This window comes from Malaya genurostris, chromosome 3 (assembly GCF_030247185.1).
Source record: "Malaya genurostris strain Urasoe2022 chromosome 3, Malgen_1.1, whole genome shotgun sequence".
In the NCBI taxonomy this organism is placed as follows: domain Eukaryota; kingdom Metazoa; phylum Arthropoda; class Insecta; order Diptera; family Culicidae; genus Malaya; species Malaya genurostris.
The window spans coordinates 226476682-226488752 of NC_080572.1; the positions used below are offsets into that span (position 1 = coordinate 226476682).

Consider the following 12071-nt stretch of genomic DNA (forward strand, 5'->3'; position numbering starts at 1 on the left):
ACTTACGAATTGTTGCTTCGCCCGGTGCTGAGTCTGGATAACACTCATCAAGCCATGTTTTGGTATCGGCGGCACTTTTTTTCATAAAGAAGTAGTGTTTCATCAACACACGAAACTCCTTTTTTCCATTTTTTTCACAATAACAAATGTAGTTTCACTCAAAATGCAATATCTGACAAACTAATAATCAGACAGCTGTCAAATTTATACACGTATCTTTTGAAGGTTGGTACTAACTGAAAATGGTATGGATTTAATTCTAGTGGCGCCCTCTCATAGAAACGATACGAACTTTTCAGCCGATCTGTTAATCAAGACCAGTATAATCAAACCATGAATATATTAGTGTAACAGTCCGACGAATTACGCCATTTCATTACACTAACACTAGAGGAATAGACTATAGGAATAAAGGTCACTACACTAAATCGTGCAAAATGGAGAAAGATGAAAAAACGAACTAACAATTTATTTAGTTTTTTTTTTCACTGAAATGAAACAGTTTTCCACTTGGTTGGTGGTGAAATTCATGCGGAATCGATTTTTACACTTGAGTACGAATACTGAATTCCAAATGAAGTTCCCCATTTTACCCATTCGAATTTGATTTGATTCGGAATTCTGAACTGCACATGTGGGTCCCTCCGCAACTTTTTGCGTAAGATAATTTGTGCATAACGCCTTATGACTCAGCTAACGGGGAATTCTATACACGTTAAGATCTCTTCTTGACCTGTGGTAGGTGAATATTCACTAGATTAACTGATTCTTGGTAGTTTCGAAACGTTATATTTAATGCCCTACCTCACTGTTTCCAAGTAATGATTAATGCAGACTGTCAGTCTCATCTCCCTTGCAGTGATGTTTGATTACCACAAAACTCTTATTTATTTCTCGTTTTGTTACCAACTTCCGGCCTAGACACCCCCGCAGGTATCGCCTATAAAATAGATACCAGCTTCATGATAAATAAATCATAGGATCTCATATAACAGTGGGCAAAGGGAATCGTTTTCTATATAGAAAGAGACATGTCAATGCTGGGCACCCGTCGGTATACGAACGAAGGTTTGGCCAAGGTAACCATCGAAACTGTACGGTCAAACGATTGAAACGCTCCGAATCGTATCGAAATAAAATGCATTTAAAAGGCGGACTTAGTACAAGCTATTCATTTAGCTTAAGCCAGCTAGCACGGTATTAGTACTTCTACAATTTTGACATATCATGCTGCGATTGGTCGCAGTTCTACTGCCGCTGCGGTCTAAAATCAGCGGCAAACATTATAGCTTTAGTGCTGGACAGTAGAAGAAAACAGTTTGACTCGAAGGTTGCAATTATTCAATCGTTAGCAGCTAATCTGTTGCCTTACATTGCCTGAAACTGAACCTACTTAACGTTGATGTTCTTTTCCGACGAATGTCGACGATCCACGATAAGTATCGAGTGTGCTCGATTCAAAGTCTCCTGACGGACGCAAGGTTGTGCGACTGTGGTCAATTTTAATTTCAAGTAGGTAACTGATCTCGACGTGAACGAGAAGGTGAGGATGAATGAGATAATATTTAGCATATCGTCGCTGAGGTGTCACTGCGCTCCACTTGGCTTCTTTTGGAACCCCTTGCGCACAGAAAATATTTTTATGAACACACAAATCACGTACGGTGTGCAACAAAATAGAACCACAACGACAACGTGTGTGCAAGTCTGCTGCTGAGGATCTGGTGATCATTCTAATAATTGCTGCTCTAGTCGTTAATGAATTTCGCATCTATGCATGAGTACTATAATTTGCTGCATAGAATATTTAAATTAATTTATAACGCGACAAATAGTTATTTTACGACTACTGAATCAATAATGATTTGTTTTGAAAAGATGAATAGATACCAGTCCTAATTGAATAATTGTTAGTTACTTATTTTGATTTCCGAGTTTGGAATTGCCTGCAATAAACTGCAAGTTACATAAAATACTGAAGCTAACATTATCCTCTTGTGCATCGAACAGTGCCTATTGAAGCTTTTGAATTTTCCTCGAGAACTGTGAAACTCTAGAAACACACGTTACCTTAAAAATGTAGCTGATGAGAACAATAATCTTATGAATTTAATTGCGTAATGAACTGGAATTAGAACAGTTTCGTAAGAGAAGTGCAATTCATAACTCAAACCTAAAAAAGATCAATGAATAATTTTGAAACAAGTTCGTAAATGTTTACCTGTGATGAAATGCCACAATAGTTAGGCTAAAAATAAGAGCAATCGAATTGTAAATACTTTTTGTTCTCTTTAAAATTTTGATGGCCCCCCAAAATATTTCGGTAATTGGAATAAATATTAGTAATTTTGTAGAGATATTCTATGATATCACACGTATTTTCTGTAATCATCATAATGCTTATGTCGTTTTCGTTTTTAAATTGCACTACACTGGTGTAGCGAAAGCTGCACTGAAACTGTTCGTTTTTACGAATTGCACTACACCAGTGCTACACTTTTTCTGCACCGATACCACTGGTGTAGCACTCATCAAAAGTTTGGTGTAGCTCTGTGCGATGGAATCGTTTATTGTAGTCAATGGTTACTGTTTATGTTTTCGTCATTTTTGTTCGTTTATTCATGCCTCAGTGTAGCACTGCACCGGTGTAGTGCAAATTAAAAACGAAAACGCCATTAGTCTTTCATATTTTTTTGATTAATTTACTACAATTTTGGAGCTCTAATTCAAATTTACCCGCCTGTCACACATGCATTTGAAGAGGTAAGTACAAGTAGGGACAAGAACCATATGGTTGGAGGAGGTTGACAGGAATGTGAAAAGTGCCGTTTTAATATTTTCTTGTATTTTTTTTACATTGATTTGCTGTTTATATACCATCATCATTTGATCTCATGGTAGATTTTTTTCAGATATGTATCTGTACAAGGACATCTTCATATCTAAAGTAGATTTTGTAGATTTTCACGTCGTATGTTGTATTTGAGTTGAGTTATGGTTCTTGGCTTATCAGCGTATATCATGGATTTCAAATAGCCCCACAAAAAAGTCTGGTGGCATCAAATCAAGTGATCTCTGGGTGCCAGTCAAAATCACCGTTTTTCGCTATGACTCGTCCGGAGAACAATGGTCTCAACAAATCGATTGTTAGTCGAGCTGTATGGCATGTTGCATCGTCTTGTTGAAACCAGTAGCAATTTAAACCATTTCCACGTACAATGGGCATCACAAAATCAATTAATAGTTTTCGTTGCTCCATCATCGCCTTAGGAAAAATAGGGACCAAACACTATATCTGCACAAACACCACACAAAACTGTAACTTTTTAGTCATATAGAGGCTGTTCCTTAATTAATTGAGGGGTTTCCATGGTATAGATAACAAACAACACATCCATTTAATGTGAAATGTACCTCGTCTGGCATGATGATTTTCGCCAAAAGTTGGCCTCGTTTTGAATATAATGCTCAACAATTTCCGCGCGTTCTTTTGGTGTGTATTGTTACATGGTAAAACTGTCTTGACATGACGCTACCAACGTGGTATGTCATTCTAACAATTCTGTCAAAAGTTTATGGGTTGCCCGATGCTTCCACTTTAAATGGTCTACCCTGCAGCAGAAACTGTATGTGTGCTTAATGGTTTATGTTGAACTACTTGGTGACATAACAGTTCAACATAAATTGTTATGTACTGATGAGTTGAAGACAAAACGTAATGTATATAAAGATTTGTCATTATTTTTACATTCCGGGTATTTTTCCGACACAGTACAATCTACATCTCGGGATGCGATCGTTTCTATGTGACAATGTTAAATCCCGAACCAGAACCAGCAACAGATGAGTGTTCTACTGTTGTCAAGATAAAAGTGTTAGTAATAAAAAAATTGTCGAATGATTAAAAAATATGAATATGTTTCAAGAGCTTTTCAAATTCTTCATACCTGAACAAAAGCATATTTCATCAGAAAAAAATAAAAAAAGCATGCATAGACCCGACTTCAGTTCGAGTCACTTTGGCAAACAGCTTTTAGTTAATTTATTGTTAGTTTTTAGGAATTCGATGAATGAAAATGAAGTTTCAATGCAGCACTAAAACTTGCATAAATCAATGAAGAAGGCAAAGAAGAAGTAATCTAAGAAGAAGATATAATGTGAGAAGAAGTAGAAGTAATGTAAGGTTAATTTAGCCCACTTTTTTCCACTCAATTTCGATAGATGGCCGGACCAATCGGTAAATGCCCACTTTCGTTCGGAATTGGTTATTGCACTTTCGATAGTACCACGACAAAAGGGCCTAACTGCCAATGAGAGCCTCTCTTTGTATACTTTCTCTTTTGATTATTACGGGACCATTGCTACAATTCCTTGAAAGTTTCCAACGTACATCGAAATCTTGAGGTTTTAACTAGAACGTTTTGTGAAGAGTATAGCGTTAAATATCAAATCAATCCGGAAAATCTTGAAAGAAAATGTAAACAAAGAGAAGCTGTCATTTGCAGTTAGGCCCTTTTGTCGTGGAACTACAATCTGATTTGTAATTCATTTGAAACTGGCAGCCTTCCTTCTCTTAGAACCGATGTCTAGAGATGTTGGATTTTTCGAATTACTCGAGTATTCAATAATGGAGCTTAATTTTCAAACTGTTCGATTGATTTTCAAACTATTCGATTAAATCTAATTTCTGGGCTATTAATCGATTACTCGATTAGTTTTTCGATTATTGTTATAGAATTTTTCGAAGTAATCGATTAGCTTAATAATCGAATAGTAGTTTCAAACTAATCGATTAATTATTACTCGATTATCTAGGTTATTAATCGACTACTTAATTATTCGATCGATATTACGATGTGACGAGTACAGGTGTAAACGGTTGTCTCGATTTGTTAGCATGACTGGTAGCGCTGAGTCACTAAAGATGTAGGCTTTGATATTCCAAACCCGACCCAAACCAGGTTCGAGTCAGATAAGGAAATATGTTTGTTTTATTTTTCCCCAATGGGGCGTAGGCTTATAAATTTGTATATAGAGATTTGGGTTCAAACTTAGCCCGATGGTCTGAATAAGGCGCTCTAGCAAGTGCTAACTAAGCCCACATCTCGGACTTTCGGTGGGCGATCAGGTCCCTCGAAATATGGTAAACAAACAATCAATCATTATAAATCGAATGCAGTCTTAATTTCTTAATCGTAATGATAATTTGTGGGGAAGTGTAATATAGTTTAGTTAGAAATAACACATTTTTGTTAGCAATTCTTCTTCGTTGTTTTGATATGTGCAAAAGGATGCTTACCACAGTAACATTTCTTCCCAGCAGAGGGCTCTACTGGACATTAACCACTAAGAAATTGTATGTTTGTGAATATGTTGAGCGCCTGTTGAATTTCATACTGAGAGGAATTTTCGTTAATTTTTTACGGGTAATTTGTTATTTTTCTTTTCTGCAAATATTAAGTAGACATTCCTGCAGTTTTACAAATAAAAAGCGAAAACTGTTGTTATTCTAGTCGAAGTGCAAAAATTCTGCGGTATGTAGTCTATATTTTAAAAAATAGCTTATGAGAAACATCACGAATTCTCCCGTAAAATTAGTCCTACGGCGATTCAATTCCTCATATTTAAAATGAATCAAAAATCTCTGTCTGCCGAATTTCTTGAATGGGAAAATTGTTCGCGGTACACCGCTCTGTTTCTAAATCAGCAAATGTTTGTCCCGATATTGGCCTCTCGTTGTACGATTTTTTGATATGTTCAATTTACGGAATACTAATAAAACCTACCATTTTTTCCCCTTTGGCAATCGATTGACCAGCCTGACAGCCTTTCCAATGTGCCTATTTCAACCCGGTAGCAAGGACATGGGGCTCCAGCAAGTTTGATTGTAGTAAGCATCTCGGCCGATCAGAGCACTCAGAATATTGGAAACAAAATATTGAACACCAAAGTCAAGAAAAAATCTAAATTTCTTTACCGTAGCGAACCAATTCTGAACGATTGTTTATGGAGGAAGTTCATAAACGGGACAGAACAAATATTCACTTGATTCTACAATTTTTTTGTTTGAGACATTTTTCTTGAATGTCAAATGATTATGTCAAAGAATGCTAACCACAAAAAGATTCTAACTGGTCGTCAGCCGGATTTTGGAACTAACAGCAGCTGTTCTAAAATTTTCTAAACAATTCATCACGTTCGTTATTTGGAAATAATTTACGAATATAATGTAATTTTGGCAAATAATTTGTATAAACATTCTCAACACAAGTGCTAGGCCTCAAACCCAAAACGTACTTCTCTTACTGGGATTAAACTGGATACAACTATAACTGGGTCTTCCGATGAATCGTTCTGTCCCATTACGGATAAACTATATCAACTTCGATTGCTACCGCAAAATGTCAACTGTAGAATATTAGACCAACATTATTATCAACATTTGACATGTAAGGTCGTCTATCTTAGTAGTGCAGTAGTGCAAAAAATTACCTAAAATGCATAAATTATATGCTGTTTGACCGCTTTACCACCTACACAAGTTGATTCCTAATTTTACTATTGATATGCCAGTCACAAGCTTACGTGGAAACACCGGTCTCTCGAATCTCAGTCTCAGCGCAATGCGCTTAGCGTGACTTAGTTTCCATGCGTTAGTCAGTCTTTTTTTTCTTCTAAAGATTGCTTCTTTCTTTAATTCGTCTCCCCCGTTCTCAAAGAGATTCATTTGTGTAATCTTTATTTCTCCAAAGTTCTTAACCATACAATTTAGTACAGTACAGAGGTCATAAAGTAAGAAACCGAAACGGAAATCAAATTATAATTGCAAATATGTAATGCATTCTAATGCATCGAAATTTACTAGCAGCACGCCATTAAGTTAAAACAAACAAGCAGCGTTTAAGCTTTTCACTCAAATCTCCAGCGAACAGTTTATCGCATATCTAATTTTTCTAGATTGCTTGTGAGTTTTTTTTAACCTCACGAGATGTAAGTGAAATAAAAAAGTGAAAAATAAATCGTTAACATTTCTATCGTTAAATAATCGTAAAAATATATCGAAAAATAAACAACATATTTTCACTACATTGTAATCTCAAATATTTAGATTAAACATTTTAAAATGATTTTCCACAATAATTATAAGAATTACTGGTTTGAGTTTTTGTGCTTCAGAAAGCGATTTCTCATCCTGTGAGTTCGAATGCCGTCATGTTGGAAACCATATTTTATGGTAGCATCGCTCGAAGATGAGAAGTCGTTTACCGCACCGTACATAGTTTGTCCCTTTGTACCTACATATCCTCCTCGCCCACCAGAAGAATGCATTAAACATTTTATACTACACGAGGCGATAGATTTATAGCATAAATAGTTTGCATGTTTGTATTCGTAGCAGTAAACGCAACTAACATGGCGTTTGTATAAAAGTTATTGCTATTCATTAAAAATAATTCAATATAGGTTTTCTCCAAAAGAGCATACAAAGCAGTATTGAAATAGTTTTATCTTAAGTTAAAAAAAATCTGGAAAATGATGTACAAGTTTGAATTATTATTTGTTTTCACGTTTCGCTTTCGACTATTCAGGGTGCAGCAGTTAAAGGACTCTTCAAATTATTATATCTGTTTACTTGGTTTCGAGCAAGAAACATAACTTCATTTCGTTAGAAACATGTCAAGTTTCGAGCTAAAAAAGAGCATTTGCGGCATGTGATGATTTTCTTGTTTAATCAAAAGAAAAGGCATCGAAAAATTATTGAATTCTTGCACAAACCCACCTTCCCGAGACTCCTTTCTAATTCTAGGGGAGTAAGCCGTCCCTTCCTTGTAAACCGTCCGGCTTCCCTTGCATCTCTCTTTAACAACGAGATTAACGGCCACGTTAAGCTAACTGCAAAGAGTTTAATAAAAGCATTTTATATAAATAAAAAAGCAACCTATGGCAATCTTTCTTTAACCGTCAAAACTTGTATTCCAGATGACAAATGCAATCATTATTGGACGAAAATTACACTCGAACACGACAAATGATGGCGAAACAGTTTAATGTCACTAGTGACCCGTTTTCAATACGTTGAGTGGAATGAGAAAAATTCAAAGGTTTGTAAATGGTCTCAACACAAACTCAACAAACGATGATTTTGAACTCAGAGAGAAATGCTCTTTTCACGCTACGACAGAAAGTGTTTTTTACATCGAATTACAACAGACGATTTTGAGAATCCGAAACGCAAAAAAATCATTGGTAACGGCAGGACAACCATCAACAACGACTACAATGGCGAATCATGTGGTTAAATCAAAAGGAAGTGCTCGGCGAAAAACTTATTAATCAAAATCGAGGTGGAAAAAATGTATATACAATACATCACAAAAGGGAGTAGCGTACTACGAGCTTCTTAAGCTCGGCGAAAAAGGTCATATCGTTCGCTATCAATAAATGATCAATTTGAACAATACATTAACCGAAAAATGGATGGAGGATGCTGGAGGATATGTAACATGCTAGTGCGTGACAAGGCTCCTTTACATTCAGCCAAACCGGTCTACTTAAGAAACTATTTCTACGCTTAATTAGAAACTTCTACCGCATCCATTATATTCACCAGATCTGGTACCTTCTAATTATTACCTCTTCTCTTCGACGGGACACGCACTGATTGAGCGTCACTTTCAAACTTTCGGACAAAACAATAAAGTTATAGCAAAAAGAAAAGATTTTAGCACGTGGAAGAGTTGATCAGAAGCCGTGAGAGTAAGTTTATGAAAATGATCTCAGTTGGCTTCATGAATGGTACTAAGAACTATGGGTACCAAGATTCTTCCAGTTGTTGAAACGTTACACCTGTAGATGTGCCTAAAAATTAGTGAAAGCATTGAATGAATACTTCTTTTCATTTTCTAGCTTAACACTCAAACGCTCGGGTAGGGATTTTCATCAAATTTATTTTTTCAAAAAATCATAACTCTTGATACCGTTGACCAATTTTCATGCGTCCAGTGTCAAAAAAACAGATTTTCTTCTAGTCCATGCTGACTCATACGGAACCGCAGCGGTCCAAAAATCACCAAAGTTATTCCAGATTGCGTTGGGGTATGTCTGTTCTGCCGTTAGAAGTTTTTGATTCATAAAATTTTATATAAGTATGGGATTAATACGGAAATTGTATAAAATGTGAAGGACTTACTAGAGCTCATAAAATGCAATGTCCAATTCCGGTAAATCCGGTTTATGGATTGTGGTCCCATAGAATTGTGCTTGAAATTTGACATGGCATTTCATCTTAGGACTGTTCAAGATGTTAAAAGACTTTCAAAACTAATTTGGGAACTCCAGTTTAGTTGATCTGCATTGATGCATTCGAGATTTTGATGTAAATTTAAAATACTTTCCACTTAGAGCTGTTTGATCAACTACTTTTTGCCACCTTCATAACATACTTCTAACGGCAGAACAGACATACCCCAACGCGATCTGAAATAACTCCGGTGTTTTTTGGACCGCTGCGGTTCCGTATGGACTAGAAGAAAATCTGTTTTTTTTTGACACTGGATGCATCGAAATTGATCAACGGTATCAAGAGTTATGATTTTTTGAAAAAATAAATTCGTTGAAAATCCCTACCCGAGCATTTGAGTGTTAATATTCGTAAAATGTCCTTACTTACTGTCTAAAAACTACCTTTTTTTAGATAATTGTAAGGGGGAAATTATTTTGCACCTAAATTTATGCTAGGTGCGTATACCAATTTTTGTTTATTTTACGTTTCATCACTTTCACTAATGGTTTTAGTATATGAGATGATACCCTATTCATGTAATATACAAGTTTCTAATTGTATGTCATTGAAAAAAATAAAAAAAGTACTTTTCGTTTCGTCTTTGACTCATCATTGAGTAGCAGTTTATGTTGAACTACTAGCGCGACTTGACGGCTCAACATAAACCGCTAGGCAGTTAATGATTTTTGCGAAACACTTTTTGCTATTACACCCGAGTGTAATGTCCAAACTGACGTCTCAGACGAAACTAGTTTCGGCTTGCTAACCGTACAGATTATGGATAATTGTAAGGAGGAAAAAAATTACCCCTAAAACATTCAACATAAACTGCTACGCACTGATGAGTCAAAGACTAAACGTAAAATAAATCAAAATTGGTACATGCACCTAGCATTAATTTAGGGGTAAAATAATTTTCCCTCTTAAAATTATCAACAATCTGTACGACTAGTACGCCGAAACTAGTTTCGTCTGAGACATCAGTTTAGACATTACACTCGAATGTAATAGCAAAAAGTGCTTCGCTAGAAGCATTAACTTTACGTCTGCCTAGCGGTTTATGTTGAGCTGTCAGGTCGCACTCGCAGTTAAACATAAACTGTTACGCACTGATGAGTAAAAGACGAATTGTAAATACGAAATTCTTGCAAAATTTAAGCACTTTTATCGAGCTCTATACCCGATCAAAAATATGGCCATTTGTAGAAACTACGAGCAATAGCCGACCAATTTAGAATACATGTTGAGATTCTGCCTTCGACCCGTGTTCTGCCAGCAGTAAACGATGAAAACATTTCAAAATAGAAACGACAGTACCACACGAGAACAGTGTAACAACTGACTGAGAATACAGCGCCATCTTTAGTCGATCCTAAAGTCTCAGGAGCTAGTCGATAAAAGAGACTCTACAGGATCCTCTGAAAGTGAAGTACCAGAACATTATCCGATTGAGTTGAAGTATCAACATTAGATGTTTTCGGTAATTAGTATTGGAGTAGTGCGCAATATAAAAATTATAACACAAATGAGTGGATTACATTACGAATAAAGTAAATTACATAGTTTCTAGCCTGAAATTAAAAATGCACTAATATGTTCATTCAATCAAACGGATCTCGAATTTAAGGTACTGTTTTTTGTGGTATTATTATACCTGTTTCTTTTACATTTACTTTTAATCTTCAATGAAATTAATTCACTTTTGTATTCACTCGACCGTTCAATTGCACCTTCTTAAACTTATCATCACATTTTCATATCACACAGCCAATTGTAGAAACTACCAAAAATCACCTAAACACAAGGTTTCGGAGAAAAAAGATGCGAAAAACACCTGATCACCGTCCGATGTAAGTTTTGATGGCACCTAGGAAACGCACGCCGCTCTGAGGTAACGCGAAAACGACATTTCAAACTTGCGCCGTACCTTTCCAATCAAATCGACCGTACCGTGCGAGAACAGAATAACGACTAGATGGATATACGCTACAGTTTCACGATCAGCTTTAAAGTTATGGCTTGGAAGAATTTTGTTCACTTTTTTTCTCCGCCTTCTCACAAGTGAGTTGCTTTTAGCAAGCGAGGAAGTGCTATTCGATGGAGTGATGTTGGTTTGGTTTTCCTTCAACAAGTACTAGATCAATCAATCTAGTAGACGTACCAGAAGCTGAACTGATTCTTATCAATAGATATTTATGCACAAAACCAAAAAAAATCATTGTCAATTGTTGCTGACTATATTATATTTACCCACAAAGTGAGGACATTAGACGTTTTCTAACAATAACTTTAAAAAAATATGTCTACGGATTTCAAAAATCGTTGATAAGGAAATTTTGTTAATCCTTAAGTCCTGGAAAAAGCAATTGATGAAACAGTTTTTCTGGTTTTCAGATCTCACCCTTCTCAAACGCAACAGAATGTGTATCAGAGAAAGAAATCCGCTAAGATTAAGATACTATGAAGCCAATCAATTTATCTTCTCTTGAAATTATGATAAATACTCGTGATTTTCTGATCAAAGTGATCACGAGCAATAACTCTTTTGCGTTACTTGCAGAATGTATTTTATCACAAACTCGTCACTTCAAATTTCGTCCCGGATATCACTTTGAACTTTTTGAATCGAATAATAATATGATCGGCTGTGTAACAGATGAATGGAAAAGAAGTACACAGATACTAAAATACAAGCACAACACAAAATGTTGACATGATTCTGAGATATATTTATTGAACAATTAGAAATTAATTGTGTATTCCTTTATTCGACGACTGACAGAGAGTT

The 12071-nt window shown here is 35.8% G+C and overlaps 1 protein-coding gene across 5 annotated transcripts in view; it reads right to left on the reverse strand.

The window, feature by feature from the left end:
* The window catches only part of LOC131434900 (sodium-dependent dopamine transporter), a 63885-nt gene that overhangs the window by 41481 nt on the left and 10333 nt on the right, over window positions 1-12071 (reverse strand). The window contains exon 1 of one of the 5 annotated variants that reach the window (XM_058602155.1): window positions 11078-11245. The exons of 2 other annotated variants lie outside the window; for them this stretch is intronic. The gene's annotated coding sequence lies outside the window, so the exon portion shown is untranslated. Of the gene's footprint in view, window positions 1-10937; window positions 11246-12071 lie in introns of those variants that run through there. 2 more of the 5 variants (XM_058602156.1, XM_058602158.1) reach the window with 2 other exon arrangements.